General features: G+C 46.4%; 1 long non-coding RNA gene across 3 annotated transcripts; it reads right to left on the bottom strand.

Annotated features, from left to right (window-relative positions):
• Positions 1 to 1,059: 1,059 nt before the first annotated feature.
• Positions 1,060 to 5,820, bottom strand: LOC125132367 (uncharacterized). Of its 3 annotated transcripts, XR_007136225.1 has the most exons (5): positions 5,242 to 5,820; positions 4,809 to 4,931; positions 4,407 to 4,545; positions 2,439 to 3,745; positions 1,060 to 2,257 (listed from the first exon to the last, which is right to left on the bottom strand). It is a non-coding gene; the product is annotated as an uncharacterized LOC125132367 (long non-coding RNA). The 3 variants fall into 3 exon arrangements; XR_007136223.1 differs by lacking the exon at positions 1,060 to 2,257 and having other exon boundaries at positions 2,394 to 3,745; XR_007136224.1 differs by lacking the exons at positions 1,060 to 2,257; positions 5,242 to 5,820 and adding an exon at positions 5,117 to 5,184 and having other exon boundaries at positions 2,394 to 3,745.
• Positions 5,821 to 26,762: the final 20,942 nt, after the last annotated feature.

Raw genomic sequence — 26,762 nt, 5'->3', positions numbered from 1 at the left:
ACAGTGTTCTCTCAATTTTCTACTGTTCAGCAAAGTGACCCAGTCTCACACACACACACACATTCTTTTTCTCACATTATCCTCCGTCATGTTCTATCATAAGTGACTAGATACAGTTCCCTATGCTATACAGCAGGATCTCATTGCTTATCCTCTCCAGATGCAGTACTTTGCATCTGTTAACCCCAGATTCCCAGTCCATCCCACGCCCTCCCCCTCCCCCTAGGCAACCACAAGTCTGTTCTCCAAGGCCATGAATTTCTCTTCTGGGGAAAGGTTCATTTGTGCCAAATATTAGATTCCAGATATGTGATATCATATGGTATTTGTCTTCTCTTTCTGACTTACTTCACTTAGTATGAGAGTCTCTAGTTCCATCCATGTTGCTGCAAGTAGCATTATTTTGTTCTTTTTATGGCTGAGTAGTATTCCATTGTGCATATATACCACGTCTTCCTAATCCATTCATCTGTCAGTGGACATTTGGGTTGTTTCCATGTCTCAGCTATTGTGAATAGAGCTGCAATGAACATGCAGGTGCATGTGTCTTTTTCAAGGAAAGTTTTGCCTGGATGTATGCCCAAGAGTGGGATTGCTGTGTCGTATGGTAGTTCTATATTTAGTTTTCTGAGGTACCTCCATACTTTTTCCCATAGTGGTTGTACCAATTTACATTCCCAACAACGGTGGGGGGGGTTCCCTTTTCTCCACACCCCCTCCAGCATTTGTTATTTGTTGACTTGTTAATGTCGGCCATTGTGACTGGTGTGAGGTGGTACCTCAAGGTAGTTTTGATTTGCATTTCTCTAATAATCACTGATGTTGAGCATTTTTTTCACATGCTTGTTGGCCATCGGTATACCTTCTTTGGAGAAATGTCTATTCAGGTCCTTTGCCCATTTTCAAATGGATTGTTGATTTTTTTGCTGTTGATTTGTATAAGTTGTTTGTATATTTTAGAGATTAAACCCTTGTCAGTTTCATCATTTGAAACTATTTTCTCCCATTCTGTAGGTTGTCTTTTTGGGTGTTTGTTTTTGTTGTTTTTTTTTTCCCCCATGGTTTCCTTTGCTGTGCAAAAGCTTGTCAAAAAAACCACTGAATTTTAACAGAGTGCATTTTATGCTATTTCAATTCTATCTCATTTAAAAAAAAAATCAAACTGCAATTTTAAAGAACACATCTAACTCCCTTGAAGCTGTACCCTTTCCAGTTACCATGCATTTCCCCAGCCTTTCTCAGCCAAGATTCTTGCAAGGATGATTTGCATGTTTTTAGTCCTACTTAACTCATCTTCCATTTATATATTATTTCCCTAGAAGGTGGCCTCTACCTGCACTAGAGCTCAAAGCTTTTCTCCTTAAATCCTTCGGTTTTCTATGACCCTGAGCATTCCTGGTTCTCTCCCTTCTCTCCATTCTTTCTGTTTTTCTACCTTCGTTTCCACAGTAGACCTGTTTTATATATTGATGTTTTCCATGGCTCCCCCCGCCCCAAATCCTTCCTAGACTGTATCATCCATGTCCATGAGTTCAGTTACTGTGCTTCAAATTCCTATATCCCCTGATGTCCCACAGGTTCCTCAAACTCGATGTGTCCTAAGCAGTTTGTCATCTTCCCTCCCCTGCTCTACCTTCTCTCTCATACCTGTCACTGCACGGTAGGACCTGGGACTCATCCTTGATCCTTCCCCCCTCTTCAAGTCAACCACCAGTCTTCATTCCATAAGTCTTCTTAATCCCATGGTTCTTCTCTAGCGAGCCGGCCACAGCTCTGGTCCGCACTGTATCATCTTTCGCCTTTTAATTCCCTCCGTCTTTTGTCTCCTTCAAATCTGGCTCCCAGACAGCTTTTACGTGGATGCCCACTGCTTTAGCTGACACCGCTAGCATTTGTCTTTCTTAGGCTAGTGGTACCTTGATTTTGCTGTTGCATCAGGAACCCACCCTCCCCCATGAGATTCAGGCTTGGTGAGACTGCCAGTCCAGATGCTGACTCTACCTGGTTCAGCCTGGGTGTGCCCTCATGCTGGGGCAGTACAACATGCTTCATCTGGAATTCGAATCCTGGGCAGAGTAATATAAAAACCGAAGGTGGTTGGACCTGTTTCCCCAGCCCAGGAGACTGCCAGTAAATTCCTGATATTTCTGTCCTGGGAGCTCTTTCAGAGCCTGGATTCTGCAGCTTTTCCTTCAGTTTTCTGAATGATCCCACAGCTCTCCAGTGAGCTCCTTTTTTGGAAGTTCACCAGGGTTGCCTATAACCAGAGAACCCGACAGATGTAGACATAACGTCTAGGACTCAAACCATGTCTTTCTCTACTTAAAACTGTTTGAAGGCATCCTGTCACCCGAAGAGACTCCGAGGATCATGACCCAGCCCCGTCTGCCCCTCCCGCATCTCCCCTCCCCACTCCCTGCCTGGAGCATCCGAATTACCTGGAGTTTCATGGAAACTTGCTGAGAGAGGCCAGATGCCGTCGCGAGTCTTCTCTGAGTAGACTAGCCTCTCCTCTTTTCCCCTAGGTAACTTCAGCCATCCTCTGAGGGGTTCTCCTCCTTCGCAAAGCCTTCCCCAGCTCTCCGGGTTCCCAACACCCTGCTTCCTCTGTGTTTTCAAAGCACCCTCTTCTTCCAGGTATTACTGAATGCAGTGTAGCATTTTTCTTATCCCTTGAACTAGCAGCCTCTCCCACTTGTCATGGAGCTCCTCGAGAGCCATGCCTCCTCTTCCTCATCCTCAGTGCCTAGCTTGGTGCCCGGCACATAGTAGGCACTCAGAGCCTGCCTTCCGTCCTCCTTCTTCGCCTCTGTAATTCCTGAATAAGTGACTGGGATCTCATTGGGGGACATTAGCAAGCATTTTTCCCAGAAAAATGAAAGCAAAACTTCAGGCCAAAACATCTCATACAGGTCGCCCCAAAACCATTATTTCACCTACAAAATGTCTTCCAGCAGCCAGAAGACAACTAAAACCTCGGTAAGACGAAAGGGCATGAATTTCAATGATATAGCTCTCTCTCTTTTTTTGTCTTTTTGAGCTCTCATCTTTAAAATCTACTCGTTTTCCCCTGAAAGCCTTCGTGGCTTAATAAGATGCAAAATTAAATAACTCAAACAATTGTACTCATTATCGTAACTAAAGAGCAAGGTGTGTCTGGGCTTATTTGTAATCACAGCTGAAGAATAAACTGAACCTAACGAGCAACTCCAGAGTTCCACTTCAATGTCTGTTGGGAAGCATAGGTTGCCTTAGGAGGGATTATGTAACCATCCACATGCAGATGCTGAGTGAGGAGAGCCAGGCTCTAGTTTCACCCTGGCCGTAAGCATGTACTTGACCTCGGACAGTTCGCTGCCCTCGGATGCTTGCAGTCAGCCTCTTCAGGATCCCTTTCTCCACTGTCCCACCATCAGAACCACAACATTTCTTTGGAAAACCACTTTTTTCTCCATTCTAATCCATGTGGTCTTGCTTAACCTGACCTCAAACTCCAGGAGCCAGGCCTGATTCCCATACAGCAATCATTCTGTTTTATCTCTTTTTTCCAAAGGCAGACATGAAACCCGATCAAGGCAATGAGACTTGAGAAGACATTTCCAGGGCTTCTGACAAAAAGATTCCTCTCTGCTATAGCTTCTGTCAATGATGTAAGGTCTAGAATTAATGCAGCCACATGTGACAACAAGGATAGAGACTAAATTGCCAGACAGTGGAGGAATCCTGAGAAAGGCAGAATGGGAACCTGGAAAAGGAACAGAACCTCAGTTACCTTGTTGAGCAGTGAGCAGCTAGATCAAGACACACCTGAAGCTCTTCCTCCATACTTGCCAGTTATATGAGCCTCTTGGATAAATAATAATTGAATTGAATTGAATAAATTCCCTTCATTGTGGGAGCTTAGTTTTCTGTCTATAACTCAAATTGTCCTAACAATACCACTTAGCAATCTCTGTGGGCCTCCATTTTCTTGTGGATGAAATAAAGGTAAAAATTCTGCCAGCTCTCATGGCCTGTGTGTCTCAACGGATTAATATACTTATAAAAGTGCATTATGATTTACTAGTAAGCACTAAGGAAAATACGACTTTAGTTTACCCCAGCCAAAGATAGCTGAGACTAGAAATGCGCACAAAAAGCTTTCATCTGCGGCCTTGACCCCGAGTTGCCCTGGTCTCTCTCCTCTCCCTCTATACACCAGCCACTCGTTCCTACACCCTGAGAACAGTTAGTTGGGGAGGGGTGATCTGGGAAGGACGAACGTAGGGGGCCCTGCTTTAGAGGACTGCACATTCGCCTTGGTGGTGCCCATGGCCTTGGACCCCTTGCTCAGCTTCTGGCCTCGTCTACCCAGCCTCTTTGACCTGAGCACCCCCTTGTGCCTTCTCTCTCTCCCCAACTCTGACCTCAAGAGTTGCATGTTTCGCCTGCCAGCCTCTCCTCACGTCTGCATTCCCAGCACTGACCACCTTCAATCAGCTGGAAGCAGTGATGTATTAGCCAGCAACTCCAGAGCACAGGTTCGTTTATCTGTAGAAACAGAGCCTAGAGGAAGGACACCGAGATGGTTATTTAGTGGAGGACAGTCACTTAATAAAAGAGATTAAGCGCCTTAGAAGCCCGAAGGGTCGAGCACATTGTTCAATACACTGCACCAGCAACTATGTGTGAAAGGTTTCACATTCAGGACATGCGGCTCATTTAAAAGAACGCGTTTCCACGTGCAATTGCAGAGTCAACATCCTACCCTGAAAAGGCCTTGCCTGGCTCCCTGTTGGGTGTTTTGCCCTGGGACGCTGGAGCCGTACCTGAAGGCACTGGGAATCGCAGGAAGAGGTGATGTGGAAAGAACCCAGGTGGCTTTCCCGGACATGGAAATGAAGAGCCTGTTGCGGATCAAGTTGGTTCTTTGTTCTGGCTTTGCGACATTCCTGGAAAAAGACAGATCATCAGCACAGTTTTGATTGATTCATTTGACATTTTATGACCAGGTAACCTTTGCAGGCAGAGATGACAAAGACAAGGCACCTATCCTTCAGGTGAGCAGGCACGGGGACGGGAATGGATCCTGCATCACGCAGGTGGCAGCCCTGGCCGTTCTGAACAGAAAACCCACCAGCAAAGGAGTCCAAATTCTACAGTCGCTGGGGATCAGCCTCCCAGAGGGAGAATAAAGCAGAGAGGGTGGAGCATGGATACAAGAGCATAAACAGAATAATCGGCTCACTCCACCCTGCTTACCGTCCGTTTCCATTTTTGCCTTTCAATTGAGTAATGAAAATCTCATCCCAAACACACGGAGACGCAAGTGTCATCAGCCTCTGTGCCGTTATTGACGTCGTCCCCAGTGTACTCCCACCGGAAATCTAAATTCTGACGTTAGTACTTTATACTCTTCATGTAAAGTCGTAGGGAAAGGGGAGGGTAGAGAATGAGTGAGCATAAAATAAATACAGCTATGCCGTAGTCAGCACTTTTGTAGCCTGTCGCGAGGCCAGAGCTCAAGGTCATAACTTCCTTCTTTGATTAGCCAGTCTGTGCTCACCTGACCCTCTACCAGCTCCTCAGCAGGTTGGGAGACCCAAACCTTCATCTCAAAGTAACTGAGCCCTGACTAGTCCTCTCCGCATTGGGTTACTAGTTTTCCACTGAACTGTATCATGGGGGTAAAAGTTCTAAGAAGTGGCCCCGTGAATCCCGTGGGTTCCAAGCAGAGTCTTCTCAGCCCAGGTGCACAGCAGAAACCCAATTTCCCCCCGAGAGCCAGGACAGTGACCCACAGGGCCAGGAACACGCTCAGCAGAACCACGGCTGCATTCCTTGCTGGGAACATTCCACTCTCAGAACGTACACGGCAAACCTGTCAAGTTGGAGACTGTGCAGAAGGGAAGGAAAGTTTTACTAAGTGGCGCGTTCATTGTCCTTGTTAGAAGGGCCACTCCTAACTCTTCCCTTTGGTTCCTAGCCCACGTGTTCTCGCTCCGGAGACAACGCCAGCTACTGAAACTGGGTTGAAGCATACACTGCCTCCTATGGGGAGCTCAAGCCCAGCATGGCATCGCATCCCAGCTGCCTGCTGGCCCTTCGCTACCAACACCTTAGAAGCCCGTCTTTGAAGAGGACAGGCAGGCCGTGCTTCTCCTGAATGACAGCGTGGAGCAGAACTGCCTGCAGGCTCCAGAACGGTCACGTGCGAGGGGGACACAGGCCTGTATTCTTTCAGCCCTCCTCTTTGGGGGTCTCTTTGACTCTAAGATAGCATCATGGCTGTTAGCACTAAACGTGACTGAATTGCATATTTTTAAAATGGCTAAAATGGTGAATTTTATGTTATGTGAATTTTATCACAATAAAAATAATAGGCGGTTAGACTTTATTTTAACCGGAGAGAGAAGACACTCGAGAGTTCCAGGGTGAATCTGGTGGAGACCGAACAGAGCTGGAAGAGGAGTACTTGTCCTTGGGGTCCTTCTTGGGTGGGGACGGACGCGGACAAAGGAAAGGGGAGAGAAAGGTGGAGGAGAGGATGCTGAGTCCAGGAAGGGGGTCAGGGAGAAGGCCACCTGGCCATGTACCTTTCCTGGATTCTCCTGAGGACATGGACCTTCCGTGGGTTTTGTTCCTCATTTATTTCTGATTACTCGGCATTCTACCACCTTCTTATCTGGGGAGAATTCAAAGTGAGGGGTTGTGGGAGGCGCTGGGAGGAACCCTCCTTTATAAGCCTTGGTTGCAGGCAGGGACCTTCCTCCCAGTGCTCAGTCTGAAAAGGTCAGAGATGCTCCCTCTCCGCCCTGCTCCCCCACCTGTTAACCACGCTGGACCCTAGTCATCTGACCAGCCTCAGCGGATGAGATATTCCTTCTGGGACTTCGAATCATGGAGAGTGATGCAAAGACACAAAGGCAGGTGAGAGACCCCTCGTGACAGCCAAGCCCAAGGATGAGCGTTCACGGCAGCAGCAGTGGACAGAGTGTGGGGCTTTGGCACTGAGTGTCCGGGGGCAGACCTTCACCACACTCACCTTGAGAGTGACCTTGGCTGTGGCAGCCAAGGCCCGCCCTCTTGTTCTGGTTATCTTCCAAGGCTGATTCACCAGCCTCCCTTCAATTCTCAAGCTACCTAATATCCTTCCAACAAATTCCTTGACTGCTTGAGTTAGCCAGAGCTTGTTTCTGTCGCTTGTAACTAGGAACCCTGGTACACGGATGTAGCTTGACTGCCTCCCTTCCAAACAGAAGATGTGGTGCATTCCAATTAAATGCAGAATTGAAGTGCTGACTATACCTTATTCTTGTGTGTGAGTGTATTTTACCTCCTACATTTCAGATGTGAAACCAAAATGCATTTCCGTGCACTGACTTATTGTTACTATGGCGATAGGCAGAAAGAGCATCGCTCCAGCAATTAGAAGACCAGGCCACACTGGGAGAGCATCCTTGGGCAAATCAGTTTCTTCTCTATGAGGGCCGACACGGTCTGCGAGCCCTTCTCTGGTGCTTAAAATTCTGTGATTCGGGAAATGCAATGGAAATAATGTATATGAGCACTGTGCCCAGGAAAATAAACTATTTTCTCTCACAAAGAGGCTCCGTCTGGGTCACTGTCGTACAATAAAAACCACCTCAGTTGTCAATCTTTACTTCATCTATTAAATAATGCACAGCCTCGTAGACAAGCCACAGAAGTTAACACCAGCCTCATCTCCCTGTGGGGTGTGCCTTCTGCAATAATAATACTAGTGAGAGCTCAGTCTTGGAGATCTTATTTACTCCCTGCAATGAGCCTGGGAGGCAAGTGCCCTTATTACCCCCATTTTACAGATGAAGGAGCCGAGGCACAGAGAGATTAGGTAACTTGCCCAGGGGCCGCACAGCTAGTAGGTGACAAAGCCAGGATTCAGACTCAAACTTTCTGGCTCCAGAATTTCCAACTCACAGCTGCATGTGTGTTACGTTATTCACACAACATAAAATTCACGGTTTTAGCCATTTTAAAGCACACAATTCAGCGGCTTGCAGCACACCAGCAGAATCCACGCTTTTAATGACTTTACCTTATAGTGCCAAAACTACATATGTCATCAAGTAAATAAATCCAAGTTACCATCGGTTTTACAAAGCAGTCGTTTCTTTCGTCCACTCACCTGAATTCGATGGAATTTCCAATGACGATTATAGAACGATCGTGTGAGTCACAGAATTAGGTAGCTTTCTATTTCTAGTCCACTCCTTGCGTCTGCGAAGGCTGCGTCGAATCGTCACCAACCTTGAAAAATGAGTTTTCATTACAAGTGTGTCAGCATGGCTGAGGGGTCTAAGGTGCCAGCCTCAAGATCGGTGGAAGATCACACTTCCTCCAAGTCTTGCCCCGCCGTTTAATGACCTCCCACCTCCACAAAGTCCTGCCCGCCAGCCTCTTCCACACCTGGCGGCTTTCGACTTTATTCTGACCTTGGGGACCGAGGAGCAGGTGTTGGAGAAAGAGGGCCCGCATTTCCTCCGCGATGATCTTCACGCGGACTGAGCATCTGCGCCGCCAAGATCTGACTGTGCTCAGCCTTGGCTAAATCACCAGTACTGCTGGGCAGCCTCTCCGGCGACAGTCGTTTCCTCCACCACTACTGGTGACCCTTGTTTTGTGGCAGGTGCTGAGCTGAGCCCTGGAAGCAGAGAGGGTTGGAGGGTCACGGGGTGGGTGTGGAGCCGGTGGCTCTCCGCCGCACGGGGCTGCGGATCACTCACGGAGTGTCTCAAATACAGTGTCACCTCCCACTGGGTTCTGCCATCCCTGCGGAGGCCGGAGTGTCTCAAATACAGTGTCACCTCCCACTGATTCTGCCATCCATGCGGAGGCCGGAGTGGCAGGTGGGCTTGAGGAACACACGCTCCCCGACATACGTCCCACACGAGGTAACCGACTTCCAGTTTTACAGTAAACAAGGGTTAGGCTCGTGTGATCCACACTGTCGTACTTTACGCACGCAAGCTGTTCAGAGAGCCGACCGGAGGGCGCTCCTCCAAAGGACCTTTTCCGTCTGTGTCTTCAGGTTCGAAGCCCTGCAAGAGGATGGACGTTCACCAAACTCATTACGGTGATCATTTCATGACGCACGCGAGTCCAACGAGCACGTGTACACCTTACACCTGCGCCGTCATGTAGGCCAGTGGCATCCCAGTAAAAGTGGAAGAAAAAAGCTATGTAAAGCAAAAAATTCCTCGCTCCCAGATGTTGCTTTTTTTTTTTTTTTTGCTTTTTAGGGCTGCACCTGTGGCATATGGAGGTTTCCAGGCTAGGGGCTGCATTGGAGCTACAGCGGCAGACCCACACCACAGCCGCAGGGACGCCAGATCCAAGCTACGTCTGCAACCTACACCACAGCATGCTGCAACTCTGGATTCTTAACCCGCTGAGTGAAGCCAGAGATCGAACATGCATCCTCATGGATACTAGCTGGGTTGGTTCGTTACTGCTGAGCCACCACGGGACTCCCCATCTCCTCTTTTTTTTTTTTTTTTTGTCTTTTTGCCTTTTCTAGGGTCGATCCCGCGGCATATGGAGGTTCCCAGGCTAGGGGTTGAATCGGAGCTGTAGCTGCCGGACTACGCCAGAGCCACAGCAACACGGGATCCAAGCCGCGTCTGCAACCCACACCACAGCTCACGGCAACGCCGGATCATTAACCCACTGAGCAGGGGCAGGGACCGAACCCGCAACCTCATGGTTCCTCGTCGGATTCACTAACCACTGCACCACGACGGGAACTCCCTTATCTCCTCTTTCTTATCCTCACTCCCCCGTCCACAGCCAACCCACCAGCCAACCCTCACCCCAAGGACTATGCTTTGTCAACCACTGGTATTGGTGACTTCTGAAACTACTTTGAGCTCAAAATAAAATTCTGTGGTTCATTCATTAATATATTTCTCAATCCATTTATTGAGTGACTCCTCTGTAAACACCGGAGATTCAGGGTAAATAAGACCTGAGTAGACGCCGTCCCTGCCTCTGGGGAAGTTCTCCGTCTGGTTGGAGCAGAAGGACAAGCAAACCAACGGCATCCATATCACATGAGGGTCTGGAACACAAGGGAGTGATTTGTGAGCTGACCGCCCTTCGGGGGACCGTTCAACTTCCTGTCTTCCAGGATAGGTGATTCCTTCGTCTTCTTTTCAAAGTCCCTGTTTCCTGATGATCAAACACAGTCATAGAAGAAACATCTGGCAAGTTCTAACCCCGGTGCATCCCCCGTCCCTCTGGTTTCAGATACAAAACCCATCCTCCACGGCCCTCAGGCCGGTCGCAAACCCTGCCTGCTAACTCCTCTACCCAAAGGCTGTTTTAATGAGGAGCTCGGTTCAGGCCTCAGCTATAGAACATTAATATTCATGCTTAGTATTTGTAAAAACCTTTATTTCGATCTTTTGTTTCTCTTGAGGGGGACGTCTTAAAGTGGCCAGAAATTCCCAATTTCTGCATATTCTCTCCAGGCCTTTATTTTTAGAGTATTTTCTTTTTGGCTTCCTCGATTTCATCAGGGTTGGCAAGGAAAGTTAGTTCTGCTCCTGTCCAAATGTTAAATGGATACCCATGTGTCTCTTTGCCACACTGGTATAATTAATTTTATTGCAAATAGGATTTTTCTTTTTCTCCCCTTTGCATGCAAATGCGGTTCCCTTTCCAGTGTTTGCATAATAGCAGTAATTCTTTCATTCGTACAAAAGGACATGCATTATTTTGGCAGATAGATGGAGCTTTGATGGAGAGATTATTACAATTTCCAAAAGCAAAGAGAATAAATCAGAATTTAGCCAGACGCTGACGAAATACCCCCTTCCCCCAACTGTGCTCATATCATCCGCCAAGTGTCAAACACACAGCACTTTCCTCCCAGAGGATAAACCCTGCAGCCGGCAAGTAGGACCTTGCTGGCTCATCTCCATTCTCAGCCCTTCTCTGCCCGGCTCACCTGCTCTGGGTTTCCCTGCCCTCTGGCTTCTGGTTGGGTTTGGCCAGTGGGAGGCAGCACCCTGACCCTGGAGGGTGGGAAGAGAGAAGCGCTGGGGTATGTCCTCCCCCTGCTCCCTCCCTGCTGGTCTGGGCTCAGGCAGTGGCTGTGCTTCCCCCTAGGCCAGGAGCCTTGCTCTCCGGGGGCCCTGGTAATCCCCTTCCTCCTTGCTGCCCCAGGCTGGACAGGGGGACTTCACTACGCCCCGGGGGCTGACCCAGCCCCCGTCTCTGTAAATGGTCCTTTATGTTCCGGCCTTTGGAGCAAAAGCCAACTCTTTCCTCCCAGGACACTGGCAGAACCTCCACATTCCTAAAAGGTCACTTAGCTCTCTGGCCCCTCGCCCTTGCCACACGCACATGCACGTGAGCGAGTGCACACACACACACACACACACACACACATCCAGAGCACTGGGAAGCATAAGGAAGCTCCCAGACCACTGGGGGATGGAGGCATCTACGTGTCTTCACAGAGTTCTCAGATATTCCACCAAGCAGCAGAGGCGTTCTCCCTAGGCCTGTCCAGCCTCACTGGGGTCCTGCAGATGGACACAGCTGTTATTGGCCTGCCTGTCACTTGGTCCCCTGATTTCCCTTGAAGAGCCATCTCATCCCTTCTCCTGGTACACGTGTTTGGGTGGAGGCTGTTCTCATCCTAGGCGCAGAGTAAAGAGGAGATATCAGCTGTGACCTCTCGGGGAGTCCTCTCCCCCAGGCCACAGTGTGGTTCAGGGCTGGGCATGGGATTGAAACCAGGCCAATGAAAACCACTGGGAGGAAATTCTGGGAATGCAGCTGGGGCAGCTAGGGAAAAGGTGCTTTCCTTCCTCCGAAGTTGCTGAAGACAAAAACTGCAGCTCTGGTGGCCCTCTGCCACGAGGGGCAGAGCCCGCTGGAGAAGCGAACAAACACAGAGGAAGCTGTGTTTCCTTCACAGAGGAAGTGAAGAGAGAAAAGCTGGGCTTCGGTCACATCGTTTGAGCCCTGGATTGAGCTTTGCTTAGTCTTTGCAGTTACAGGAGCAAAGTAGTTTAACCAAAAAAGTTCTATTTATCTACTTAGGCTGGGTTTCTGGCGCTTGCAAGACGAAGCATCCTAACCAGTCCATCGAAGATAGAAGCTCTTTATAAACTAGGAACTGTTGTGCACTGGTTAAAGGGGAGATAGAGAAGAAAACAGAATTCACTATTTCTGGAGCATCTATTGTGTGCTCTAGAATAGAGCACATATAAATGCAGCTCAATTTGTGTTGGGCTCAAAATCGCTGTTTGGCCAAGCTGAGGAACTTGCCAAGCGCTGCACGATTCGCGGGCGGCAGGGTTCGGCTCCGACCAAGGACAGTCTTCTCGCAAAGCTGCACGTTGCCTCGGACGTGCTGCAGCCACAGGGTGACCTTCCTCATCTTCCTCCTCGCCACCAGCATCTTCTTCGGGAAGCTCCCTGAGGATCTGGACCACAGGGCAGGAAGCATTAACACACCCATGCACCGGTGTGAACAACTAGGAAGGGAAGTCGGGCCTGATCAGTATCACAGAGGAGCAGACGTCATGCTGAGAAGACCTCCTCCCACCTGAGACGTGGGAAGACGCCCAACGCTGAGAGGAGGCAGAAGGGAAGTCCAAGACGAGGAGAATCTGAGCAAAGACCTCAAGGCTGTGGGAATTCCGGACCGTAAGCAGATTTGGTTTGCAGTTACAAACGGATGCAGCCCTCCAGTTCTCCAACCTTCTTTGGATCCCTTCTTTATTTTCTCTTTTTTTTTTTTTTTACTTTGGTAAGAAAATATTTAACATGAGATCTTAACAAATTAAATTGTTTTAATTTAATTTGTTTTTTTTTTTTTACTTTGGTAAGAAAATATTTAACATGAGATCTTAACAAATTAAATTGTTAGTCCTCTTAACAAGTTGTCCAGCGTGCAGTACAGCATTGCTGACTACGGATAAATGCTGTTAGGCCGATCTCTAGAACCTATTCATCTTGCTTCACTGAAACTTTTTGTCCATAGATTAATAATTCTCCATCGCCCACTCCCCGCAACCCCTGGAAACCACTGACCCTCTCTTTGAATCTATGAGTGTGACTGTTTGAGCTACGTCAGATAAATGGAATCATGCAGTATTTGTCCTTCTGTGACTGGTTTATTTCATGTAGCATGTCTTCAAAGGTAATTCATGTTGTCGCATTTTGCAGAATTTCATCTTTTCAAGGCCATTTGTGTGTGTATACACACATACGCACACACAGACACACACATGTGTACATACACACATTTTCTTTATCTATTCATCTATCATTGGACATTTAGGTTGTTTCCTAAATGTCCTTGGCTATTGCGAATGGAGCTGCATTAAACACAGGAATGCTAATCTTTCTTCAAATCCTGATTTCACTTCTTTTGGATAAATACCCAGAAGTGGGATTCCTAGATCATATCATAGTTTTATCTTCATCTTTTGAGGAACCTCCACACTAGTTTCCGTAGCGGCTGCACCAGTTTGCTTTCCCACCAACCCATCACGAGTGTCCCGTTTCCCCGCATCCTCAGCAACACTCGCTGTCTTGCGTTGATTAATAACAGCTCTCCTGCCGTGTGTGAGGTGGTAGCTCACTGCGGTTGTGATTTGCAGTTCCCTGCCGATTAGCGATGCTGAGCATTTTTTTTTTCACAAAGGAAAACCATCGACAGAGTGAAGAGGCTGCCTACGGAACAAGAAAATATCTGAAATGCATGTACTCGGTAAGGGGTTAATCTCCAGAAGATATAAGTGACTCCTACATCTCAAGAGCCAAAAAACCAATAACCCAATTTTTTAAACGGGCTCAAGACTTGATAGACATTTCTCCAAAAAAAAAAGACATACACACAGCAACAAGTATGAAAAAATACTGTTTTTTCTTGCTGGTCTTCCTTGGCGATGGCAAGACCAGAGGTTGATAGAACTCCAATTTCCCACTTACTGTGCTGTTTGGTACATTCCCTCGAACCAGCATCAGGAGGGGAGAGCTGTTCAGTCTTCCCATGTAAAGATGCCCACCCTTCAATGGAGTTCACCTCGAGACACAAGAAATAGTGAACTGGTAGCCACGCTGCCCGGTTTTAAAGGTGGACCTACAAGCCTCTGAAAGTGCCCTCTAAAATCCCAGCGTGTCGAGGCTCCCATCCAGCTCCCAAAGAGGTGTCATGTGTTCAGACCTTGCCGCTCCCTCCAAATATGGCCTGACTTTAGCCCTAGTGACACAGCCCCTTTTCTCTTCCGCAGAAACCCTGCCCTTGACCTCTCGTTCCCCCTACAGCTGTCTCACTCCTCTGTGCACGAGTGACAAGCTTTCACACATGCATCAATGCCTCCTTTTAGCACACTTCCTTCCTCCACCCATGGACGAAAGACGTTGCACCGATGCTAAACCAGGCGGGCAGACCCAGCTCCCCACCCCCGGTCCCAGCGTCTGCCAAGCAAAACAAACGAAGACACGGTGTGCTCCTTTTAAAAGCAAGTTAAACGAGGTGACTTTAAAGTGAGTCTCCTGGGATTGCACTGAGTCCCTCAGTTCTTGGTTTGGTAAAAGCCCAAGAGACCGAGCAGGTGAGCTTTAATTGTTTAACTAGAGGCCGCTGGAGCCAGTGAGCCCTCGGCGAACAGGACAATATTTAGAGACATTGCATCACCGCATAGCTGAACTGCTCTTCTCGGACTGAGATCATCCTTCGGTTTGTTGGGATCTTTTTCTTTTTCTTTTTTTAAGTCAGGAGGGAAGAGATGAAGAAGGTCTCTTCATGAATTGAAACTACCGATTAAACAAAAAACTGAAGAGCGGGAAAATGTTGAGGTGCTAACTTTTTAGTGGCATAAAAGGCAGATTCTCTTCTGGCAAAGGTTTTGATCCACAGCCGTGGAAAATGGGAAGGTGATATTTTGGCCGTTGGAGAGCGGGATGTATTTGATTAAAACTACGAGTCTGGGAAACTCAATTTTTCAGATTTTCTTCATAAAACACACCACCGTGGTTTGATAGAACGTCATTGCTCCTGTGGAGATTGATGTGGTTTTCGTTTTTGGATGACACATAATCCATTGTAAAAGAGTGAGTGTATTTCACTGTTATTGTTTTCAGGTGCATTTTCCAGTTATGTCCTAACCTCACGATATGGTTGTTTTATTTAACAAAACTAATTGCCACATAAACAAAGATCTAATAATAACGGTAACAACAGTTGACAACTATTGGGCACTTACTGTGTGCCAGGTGCTGTGCGTAAACACATCAGGTGTATTATGTCATGTGATCCTCAAACAATCCCAATCCTATTATTACCAAGACACTGAAGATGAAGCAAATGAGACTTGAAAGGTTGTACAGGAGTTCCCATCATGGTGCAGCAGAAATGAATCTGACTAGGAACCATGAGGTCACGGGTTCCATCCCAGGTCTCGCTCAATGGGTTAAGGATCGGGCATTGCAGTGAGCTGTGGTGTAGGTCACAGACTCGGCTCAAAACTGGCATTGCTGTGGCTGTGGTGTAGGCTGGTAGCTGCAGTTCCGATTAGACCCCTAGCCTAAGAACATCCATATGCCACAGGTGCAGCCCTAAAATGCAAAAAAAAAAAAAAAAGTTGTACAACCTGCCGAAATCATAAAACTAGTAATTAGGGAGTTCCCGTCATGGCTCAGTGGGTTACAAACCCGACTAGTATCCATGAGAATACGGGTTCGATCCCTGGCCTCCCTCAATGGCTTAAAAAGCATCCAGCATTGCCGTGAGCTATGGTGTAGGTAAGACACAGCTCGGATCCTGTGTTGCTGTGGCTGCAGCTCTGATTCGACCCCTAGCCTAGGAACTTCCTAATGCCACAAGTGTGGCCCTAACATGCAAAAGAAAAAAACAAAAAAAACAAAAAACAGTAATCACTGGCCAGGACTGAATGATTCCTAAGACTCTTAGCCACTATGTTAGGATGGCTTTCATCAGGTGGGATGGTGCACTTTCTCCATGGAGTTTTGCAAGAATCATAGATTTTTGAGATGGTTTTGCTGGGGGAGGCGCCATGCTATGAGAAGAGTACAGAACCCCATCAGCAATAACAATACAGCTGCACTATTGTCACCAAAGCAATAAAATGCCACAGAGATTTGGGAACTTTTCATCATAAATATAAGAAAAATTACATAATAAAAGCATTATTTCAAGCATGTAGTTATATTGGTTAACATGCAGCTTTCAGAAACCAAAATTAAATGGGTTTTCAAACACACGAAATACTTTACAATGTATTGTAAAGTATTGGACATCCAGTCAAGAGGAAGCATCAAAGACGAAAGCTTTGATCCACCCCCCTTTGCTCCTAACGCAATGCAATGATTGATAAGGTATAAGAAAAGAGGGGAAAAGATAAATATCTCCAGTACGAGAGCTGGAAATGAATTGCAAAGTGTTGAGTGGGTTTGAAGGCACAAGTGTGTTTCGATCAAATCTACAAGCACCTGCTGGCAGTTCAAATTTTGGCTCCTACCACGTAATGGAAATAAAAGTGCTTCATGCATGAAAGTGGATTAGAAGGGAGTTCCCGTCGTGGCGCAGTGGTTAACGAATCCGACTAGGAACCATGAGGTTGCGGGTTCGATCCCTGGCCTTGCTCAGTGGGTTAAGGATCCAGTGTTGCCATGAGCTGTGGTGTTGGTCGCAGACGCGGCTGGGATCCTGGGTTGCTGTGGCTCTGGCGTAGGCCGGTGGCTACAGATCCGATTCGACCCCTAGCCTGGGAACATCCATATGCCGTGGGAGCGGCCCTAGAAAAGACAAAAAGACCAAAAAAAAAAAAAGAAAGAAAGAAAGAAAAGAAAAAAGAAAAGAAAGTGGGTCAGAACTAGGCTCAGGGCTGGAAGCCAGAGGCCAGGATGGGGCTCCTCCCTCTACAGAAAGCAGTCTATTAAGAAAAGGCAATTACCAACTGGCTTCTTGAGACTACAGATGCCACAGGAGATTCTTGGCTTAGAAAAGCAGTCTGTAGATAGAACTTCCCGGGCAGGAAAGGAGCCAGCCCACTGCCAGCCCATGACTGGATCTGTGAAGCCCCACCATCACCGCGGCTCAAGCTCCACTGGAGACACGGAGGAGCGGCCAAGAGAAGTTAACTGTGGATTCCCAACTGCTGGCACCAGGATGGGAGACACACACGCAGAGTCCCATTCGACAGGGGGCTGCCATAACAAGCGGAGAAATCTAGTGCTGAAGAAGACAGCCAAGGAGTTCCTGCTTTGGCACAGCAGGATCACGGCCTCTTGGGAGCGCTGCAGTGCAGTTCCATCCCTGGCCCGGCACAGCGGGTTAAGGATCCAGCCTTGGTGTTGCCGCAGCCGTGGCTTAGGTCACAATTGTGGCTTGGAACTGATTCCTAGCCCAGGCCCTCCATATGCTGTGGAACGGCCAAAAAAAAAAAAAAAAAGACAGTCTACAAAGCCATCAAAATCATTAACAGAAGCATGAACTGCCTAGAGATAAAATGAATTTTATGAAGCAGTCCTACAGAAACTTTAAAATAAGTATGTCTAGAACATTTAAAGGCATAAGCCAAGGTGTTATGTCCATTGATAGAGAGTGAGAAATTCTGAAGCAGAAAGGAGACACATATGAAACAAAACCAGGTAGGTATAGAAAAAGCCCAAATATATACTGGAACTAAAAAAAAATGACCTCAAGAGACAAGATAAACTCCAGATTAAATCCAAAGAGCCGTGAACTAAGAATTTGTTGGGCGATGGACACGCAGAACCTAGTTCTGAGTGACAGTGAGATTATTTTTAACACAGTGGTTAACAGACATGGAAGAAGACCCGAGAGGCGCCTGGGGACTATTCCAAAAGAAGAGGCAGGAGGGAATGATGGAAGAGGAATATTTGAAGAGAGTAGAGCTGAGAATGTTCGTAACTGAGACAGACACGTGTCCTCTGATGGAAACCACACTCTGTGGACGGAAACGGACACATTCGGGGAACAGGCAGATCATCAGCAAGGAGAAGTTCCTAAAAGCTTCCCGGAGAAAAGCTGAAAATGCCCAGAAGGAGCCACAAGGCTGACAGCAACTTATTTTCAGCAGCAATTGTGGCCAAAAGACAATGCAGCAACATCCCGAAGGTGCAGAAGGAAAATACGTCAGCCTAGAATGTGATATTCAGTTAAACTATGACTTAAGAGTGAGGGGAAAAAAAATTCTTCAAAAGCACAAAGACTGAGTTTCCCGGGGGCTCTGCAGGTTAAAGATCCAGTGTTGTCGCTGCTGTGACTTCTGTTGCTGCAGTGGGGAGGGTTCAGTCCTTGCTCTAGGAACTTCCACATGCCATAAGCGTGACCAAAAAAAAAGTCACACAGACTAAATGGGTCCCCCCCCCCACACAAGCACATTTATACACTCAGTGAAGTGTGTATTAGTAAAAGGAAGGGTGAAATGACTAAGGAATAGAGGAAACAATGAAATAATGGTGGGAAAAAATTAATTAAATATATTTAAGCTCAATTAAATATTAACTACACAGACACTCTGTTTAGAAGGATAGAAATGCCAAGTAACCGTAGGTTTATTAGAATATTTTAAATTCAAACAAGATATGTTAACATTTTTTAGGAAAACCGCTAAAAGAATAGATTAACAGCCAGCAGAGGCTACAATTTTTAAAGGACTTAAAGAAGAAATTGGCCAGCCTAATCAAAAGCCGAAAGGACTGGGATGGGTGTGAGGAGGCACCCAGGAAAATGAAGGGGAAGCACAGAATAAGTTAAAGTACAGAAGTAATCGCAATAAATGTAGTTGTATCAAATGCATTCATTACAAAATAGAGATTAACGTGTTGTGTCGAATGGCATGAGAGTAAAGAACTGGAAAAAGATAGGACTGTCCAAATGAAATGAGTGAAGCGACGTTAATTTAAAAAGTTAATAGGAATTAAGAGGGAAGTTACATAATAATGACAGAAACAACTTACCAGGAAGGCATAAAAATCATGAATGTATATACATCTAAAAACATAGCTTCAAATTATGTAAAGCAAAATACAATTACAGGGAAGGGAAAAAATTTATACTCAGACTCCAAAAATTTCAAACACTTCTATCAGACAGAATTGGATATATCAAGCAGACAAAAAATAAGTAAGGCTCTACTGAATCTGAAGAACAAATTTTTAAACCATGATATAGTACAGAAATTTCCAAAAATTCTAATGTGGCCCCTTTAAGAAATATATTTTATGTCGAAACCTAGTATGTGTGTGTGCACACGCACGCGCGCGCACACACACACACACACACACAGGGAATTTTACACACAATACTTACCTTTAATACAGGGCATGCATTCTGATGCCATTTGTTTCCTTCCATTCCATTTCTTTTTTTTTAAATGTGAGCTGCAGTCCACTCAACTGACTTTACAACCCAAGAATGGATGGCTCACCAAACACTGATCTTATAAATGTATACAGCTGTGTAGCCAACGAGCGACAGTTATACATTCTTTTCCACCTGAAGTAAATAGCGCATATAATGGCGAAACCACAGGCGTGTAAAAACTGGGAATAAGTAAGAATTTCCTATTCTCCAGGTCAGAGCCAGTGTACCAACGGGGGGCAGGGGGAATCAGAGGTGTATGCGTTTGAAAGGTGGATGCTAACAAACCAGCTGATTTGTTAGCTGCATAGAAAATCTAAGAGAATCTGCAGACATTAGGATTTCAGGAGTTCCCGCTGTGGCTCAGTGTGTTAGGAAGCCAACACAGTGTCCGTGAGGATGCGGGTTCCATCCCTGCCCTTGCGCAGTGGGTTAAGGCTCTCATGTGGCCGCAGGCTGTGGCGCAGGTAGCAGATGCAGCTCCAATTGGACCCCTAGCCCAGGAACTTTCAAATCCTGCAGGTGTGGCCATATAGATATGAAAATATAGAATATCTTTAAGGTTGTGGAAAAAGAAGTTTTTTAAAAAAAAAATAAGATTTCTTAAATGAGAATCGAAGGTACCAACCATAACGTAAAAGATCGCCATTAAAATTTTACCTTGACACGTCCAACCAAAGTTACTGTGAACGAAGGAAAGACGAAATGAAAAATGAGAGGAGATACTCATGATGCATCTGATGGATAAAGGGCTGGCGTCCAAAATCCAGATGGCAGCCAGTCTATTAACAAAGTGGACAACAAAGTGACAAACACTGCAATGAGGAAATGAGGAAGGGACCCAGAGACAACTCGTAGAAGAGCAAACTTGAATGAGCCTCCGTGAGAAAATATTTGAGCACCCTGGAAATCAGAAAGTTAAAATCGGGAGTTCCCGTCGTGGTGCAGCGGAAACGAATCCGACTAGGAACCATGAGGTTGCGGGTTCGATCCCTGGCCTTGCTCAGTGGGTTAAGGATCCGGTGTTGCCGTGAGCTGCGGGGTAGGTCACAGACCACAGCTCAGATCCCGCATTGCTGTGGCTCTGGTGTCGGCTGGTGGCTACAGCTCCGATTAGACCCCTAGCCTGAGAACCTCCGTATGCCGCGGGTGCGGCCCTGAAAAGACAAAACAACAACAACAAAAAGTTAGAATCATATAACATTTCACAATGTCAAATTGTCAGAATTAGGCATTTTGACACTACCAGGTACTAGGGACTATTTACAACTACAAGAACCCACACACGCTCTTTAAGGAATTGTAACTTGGTGCAGACCCTTTGGAAAATAATATGACTGTATCTTGTAAACATGAGCTACTCTCCAGCCCAGCAATTCCACGCCGATGTGTGTGCTGCAGAGAAATGCTCACACGTGTGTGTAAACAGACAAGGATGCTTATTGCGATGAAAGCGGCACAGTGGTGAAAGCATAATACAGAAACAACCTCAGTGTCCATACAGAGAGGAAAGGATTACGTATTTTGTGTCATGTCCTTCAGGGGACTTGTCTACAAAAGGTAAGCAGGTAAAATAAAGCTGAATATGCATCCATGTAGATAAATCTTAACCGCCGATGCTGAGTGCAGAAGCAGGCTGCATGGTGATAGACTCAGAATGACAATATTGACAGGAATAAAATATGATGGAAGGTGATGCTAATTTGTGGCTACATATACATGAGGTAATTGTATCAAAGAGGCCCGGGGATGATAAAGCCAAAGCTACCGATTATCTCTGCGTGAGGAAGAGGGAAAATGGGCTGAGAAAGAGGGTGTCGTCAGCTGCAACTTAATCTCGAATCTTTCTACCACATGCAAAAAAGAGACATAGTATATCTGGCAGCGCTGGGTTCAGGGGACACAGGGGTGTGCTGTTATTCCCACACTTTTCTGCAGTACATCAGATTCTGTCCTCACAATTAATTCTGTCCACTTCCACTTTGTGTTTATTCGTAGACTGTGATACAGTTTATTTAAATCAATTCTAAATGAACAAATTGAAAAGCCTACACAAAACAAAATCCACCTCCTACTATCTGCTCTCAAATATACTTTGCCCACACAAGATGCTGTTGCTATGAAAGCCTATATTGTCACCTCACCTACGTCACTTCAATTCAGATTAATTCCCACTGGATCATAAAGGTGAACTTACAATCTCATCCGAAATCTACCTTCTTAATTGGTTCTTTTTACTTTTTTTATTTTTTGTCTTTTTGCCTTATCTAGGGCCGCACCCGCGGCATATGGAGGCTCCCAGGCTAGGGGTCTAATTGGATCTGTAGCCACCGGCCTACATCAGAGCCACAGCAACACGGGATCCGAGCCGTGTCTGCAACTTACACCACAGCTCACGGCAATGCCGGATCCTTAACCCACTGAGCAAGGCCAGGGATCGAACCCGCAACCTCATGGTTCCTAGTCGGATTCATTAACCACTGCGCCATGACGGGAACTCCTAATTGGTTCTTTTTAAAAACTAGACCCCTCGCCTGGGAACCTCCATATGCCGCAGGTGGGGCCCTAAAAAGCAAAATAAATAAATAAAATTTTAAAAATAAAAACTAGAAAAGGGATACAATTATAGAAATTTGCAGAAATAGAATTTTTTAATCACTCCCCAAAGCTCCACTGAGTCAACAGTTGGGATTTAAATATACCGCTCTCTAGTCTTTTATGCCTGTGATATTTTAAAGCAGTCGTAACCAACTTGCACACTCAGCCTTGTAGCCTGCATTATCCTCTCAAGTCAGTATTGCTACATAATTTTCATCCTTCCTTTATAATGTCTATGTATGGGTCCTTCAAATCTTGCTACGATTAATTTAACTTTCTTCCATTAGGTTTCTTTCAATTTCATATTTACGTAAATAAAAGATCATGACGAAATGTCTTGTGACAATGTATTTTATGTATGTATTTTGGATTATTTTAGAGCCAGGCTTTCCAGGTTACAGAGCATGAGCCTTCCTGTAAATTGCTTCCCCAAAGTGACTGTGCTGCTCCCACTGCCCATGTGAGGTGTGAAGGCACAGAGGGGCTGATGCAGCCCTGAACTCATTGGAACTCTGGAGCAATAACCACCAGATCCCACGAATTCTTTCTTTTCCTGAAAAGGCATCCTCAGTCTTTGGGTCTATTGCAAGCAGACAAGCTGACGAGCACCTGTTCTGACCTCTTCATAAAATTTTCTAAAAGTCGATCTGGGACACAGTGGTATCTCAGTGCCGTCCGTGTAATTAGAACTAACTCTTACTTCAGGGTCATACCCTTGAATCTGCACATCTTAAGACTATGTTCAAAATTTAGGGTGGGCAAGGGGGAACGTTTTATTCACTAGTTTAAATTCTTATAAATAAACCTCTTCAAGGTTGAGTTTTTAATAGCTCTGTGCTTGGGGCTCCTGCATCTTTTCTCCTTAAGAGGAATATATTGAGAAATACCCTATCTTTTCGAGAGGGGATTAATTAAATGAAATCGTACTATAAAAATCACAGCACATTTTGTTTTTTCTAGCAACGTAGGTTAATTGAGGGCATATTTTGGAAGTAATTAAGTGGTAGTAAAACTTGCAGGGACATATGTACAAGGATGTACTTTGCAGCTCTGCAGAGGCAAAAAATTCTCAGAGAGGGCGCAAGGCTAGCCTTAGGGGCCGATGGAATATGCGTTCTCACAGGCACGCTATGGAATGCACTCAGCAAATAAACAGGCTGCTTTCTGCTTGCTTCGTTGGAGAGCTTTCCACAAGGCACTGCTAAGTGGGAAGCAAGATGCAGAGGTTATATAATGAAAACAATAGGCAAGAATAGCATATGTGTATATAATTATAAATAAACAGATCATCAACATGGGTTATTATCTGCGGGTAGAAGGAGGCAGGAGGAAGTTGGAAGGAGGAAGAAAGAACGGGCAAAGCAAAGAAAAAAGTCTCCGTTCTTGCAGACACTTGGGCGAATGTTTAAGGAAAACTTTGTGAATGGGCAGAAAGGAAGCAAGAAGCTAGGCCACCAAAACACAGTGGGAGAAGCTCCGTTCAAAGTGTCCCCAGAATGACTCTGCACTTCGCATCACGTACAGTCACCAGGATGGGAGACAGACACCAGATCCTGCTTCCCGTCCTTCGTGGATGGTTGTATATAATAGTCAGCATTGGGTTCTCCTTTAAACTACAAAATAGGAGTTCCCGTCGTGGCGCAGTGGTTAACGAATCCGACTAGGAACCATGAGGTTTCGGGTTCGATCCCTGGCCTCACTCAGTGGGTTTAAGGATCCAGCGTTGCCGTGAGCTGTGGTATAGGTCGCAGACGCGGCTCGGATTCCGTGTGGCTGTGGCTCTGGCATGGGCTGGCAGCTACAGCTCCGATTGGACCCCCTAGCCTGGGAACCTCCATATGCCGTGGGTTCGGCCCAAGAAAATGGCAAAAAGACAAAAAAAAAAAAACTACAAAGTAAAAAAGCACTACAGGATGAAAGGAGACGCAGCGTATTTGTCCTTTACAGAAACAGAACCAATAGGGTCTATATATCTCTAACTAAATAATATATTTATTTATATTACATATATACACCTACCTACATAGAGGGAGGGTTGTTGGTTTTTTTTTTTTTGGTTTGTTTGGTTGTTTTTGTTTTTTTTTTTCTTTTTTTTGGTTTTTTGGCTTTTTAGGGCCACACCTGTGGCATATGGAAGTTCACCTGCTAGGGGTCTAATTGCAGCTACAGGTGCCAGCCTACACCACAGCCACAGCAATGCAAGATCTGAGCTGCATCTGAGAACTACACCACAGCTCATGGCAGCCCTGGATCCTTAACCCATGAGTGAGTCCAGGGATTGAACCTACATCCTTGTGGATGCTAGGTTGGGTCCATTACTGCTGAGCCACAGTGGGAACTCCAATATAGAGAGAGATTTTAAGGAACTGGTTCACGCAATTGTGGAGGCTGGCAAGTGGTGAGTCCCAAGTCTGCGGGGCAGGTCAGTAGGCTGAAGGCCCCAGGAAGAACTGATAGTTCAGCTTGAGTTTGAAAGCTATCTCAAGACAGAATTCCCTCTTCCTTGGAGGAAGTCTTTTTTCTCTGAAAGCCTTCAACTGATTGGATGCGGCCCACCTACATTATGGCAGGTCATCTGCTTCAAAGTCTACTGATATAAATATTCGTCTTATCTTTTTTTTTTCCTTTTTTTTTACTTTTTTGGCTGCACCATGACATGCAGAATTCCTGGGTGAGGGATTAAACCCATGACACAGTAGCAACCCAAGCTGGTGCAGTGACAATGCCAGATCTTTAACCCACTGAGCCACAGGGAAACTCCAATGTTCATTTTATCTAAAAAAAAAAAAAAATCCCTTTAGAGCGACAAGCAGACTGATATTTGACCATATATCTGGGGTCCTGTGGTCTAGCCAAGCAGGCGCATTAAAATAACTATCACACAGAGCAAATGACGTCACTTCAAAGACATGAAGCCCATTTTTCCTACCCTTTTGAAATGGTCCAGATGAGACAACCACATTTTCCCTGAAGTTACATTAGAAAACATAATCAGAACACTCCCAGCATTCAAGGTTCTTGAAACTCGGCCTTAATCCCAATTTCCTTCAGTGCCTTGGCCAAGGGTTAGGGGCACATATCTAAGACCTCAGTGGTGTGTTCATCAGCAAATTTCCTGCTTATGTTATATGGATTTGACGATATTAAAAGCTCTCTGCATGTGCCTTTACTCATACTTTCTGACTGACTTCTCCAGCCATTTTCATCTCTCCCCACGGGCTCAGAAATCCCTTGGGTCCTTCAAGACCCAGCTTAGACAGGTTTGCTTCCCAGACACTGCCCCATAACCGCTACTCTCTCCCATCTCTCCCAGTCCTGCCTCCCACCCCACCTCTGGCGGGCTGTGTTCCTCTCTGGTGGTCCCACCCCCCCAACAAACACCCTTCCATCCTAGCCCATGCCACCCGTCTTGCAATTTCCTGTGTATGCATCCCCCTCAATCATAGATGGGGAGTTCCTTGATGGCAGGATGATACCTCGCCCATTACCGTGTTCCCAGTGCTCCAGCAGCATTTATTAGAGGAATAATTAAATTCTGCATTCATTATAAAGGTTTTTGGAGAATCTTGTCCAGCGTCTCTAGTCCTGAGGGCAGTTTCACCTTTGCCTTTCCGAGAATCGGGACCGTTTCCTTTAAAGGTGTCCAGGCATCTTAAAGGCATTCCAACCACTGGCATCATTCACCTATTGGGAGTGGTTAGAAAGCAGCCTGCAGACTGGGCGGCCTTCTGAGGGAGGAGCCTGCTGGGCTATTTTGATTAAAGCAAAGATTGGTGTCCCCAGGGCAGCTCTTAATGAGGCCTTGGAGGCGCTCATAAAACTTCACCTAAAATAAACACGTTGGGAGCTGTTGGCCCATGTCCTAATCCCCATCCCTTTGTCTTGAAACTGCCTCTGGTCCCCCGGGGCAGGATGCTGGCATTTGTACCGTGTGGCATTGTGAGATTGGACCACCCGCGAGCACCTGTCCCTGGGGCAATCCCAGTCTCTGACAGACACCAGCGCAGGAGTCTCAGCCTGTAGATGGGAGTCAGAGCCCTCATCTCTCTGGCGAGATCGAGAAATAGAGAAAAGCTTTTCTCAGGTGATGGAGACTAAAACAGACCAGGGCCGGAGTGAAAGGAAGCTGGACTCTTCATGCCTGGTCTCAATGCCCCCTCCAGTGGCTATGTGCCCACCTGGGAGTTCCCTGAGGACCCCCCCCCCCAGTGTTTTTACAACAAAGCCCCCCCTTCCAGTTACGCTCACTCAGCTGGATTTCTATCCCCCAGCACCTAAAGAATAGGACTGAGCTCTCCGGCCCATGGAAGACAACAACAGAACGCCTCCAGGTGTCTCGATTAACTGGGCAAAGGAGCTGGTTCCACAACCACCCTCTCTTGCTTTCTCCCTGGAGCAACGGACCAGAGAGGAGAGAGGAGGGACTGAATGGCGGGGGTTGGGTGGGGTGGGGGTTCCCTTGATATCTCAGCTTCGCTGCCTGAACCTGAGGTACGTCCCTGTGGCGGCGGCGTGCTTTCATTTTTCCCACCCAGGCAACAACGCCGATGTTTGCTGGACCTTTCCCCACATGACCAGTAGCGGAGGACTGAGTAATAAATGTTTGCTATGCATGTGGAATTTCTCAGATTAAAAAAAAATGACAACCGACCCTCAGTCTGACTTGGAGATTTTACCATTCAGGGGAATATATGTTCCAGGAACACCTTCCTTAAGCTCTTGGGATGCTGTGCCGCATGTTTTGCCTAAATATGAACTAAGCATCCAGGCC

This window comes from Phacochoerus africanus, chromosome 8, assembly GCF_016906955.1.
Source record: "Phacochoerus africanus isolate WHEZ1 chromosome 8, ROS_Pafr_v1, whole genome shotgun sequence".
Lineage (NCBI taxonomy): Eukaryota > Metazoa > Chordata > Mammalia > Artiodactyla > Suidae > Phacochoerus > Phacochoerus africanus.
The sequence above is the reverse complement of the archived record's forward strand: the minus strand, read 5'-3'. Positions and strand labels throughout refer to the sequence as shown.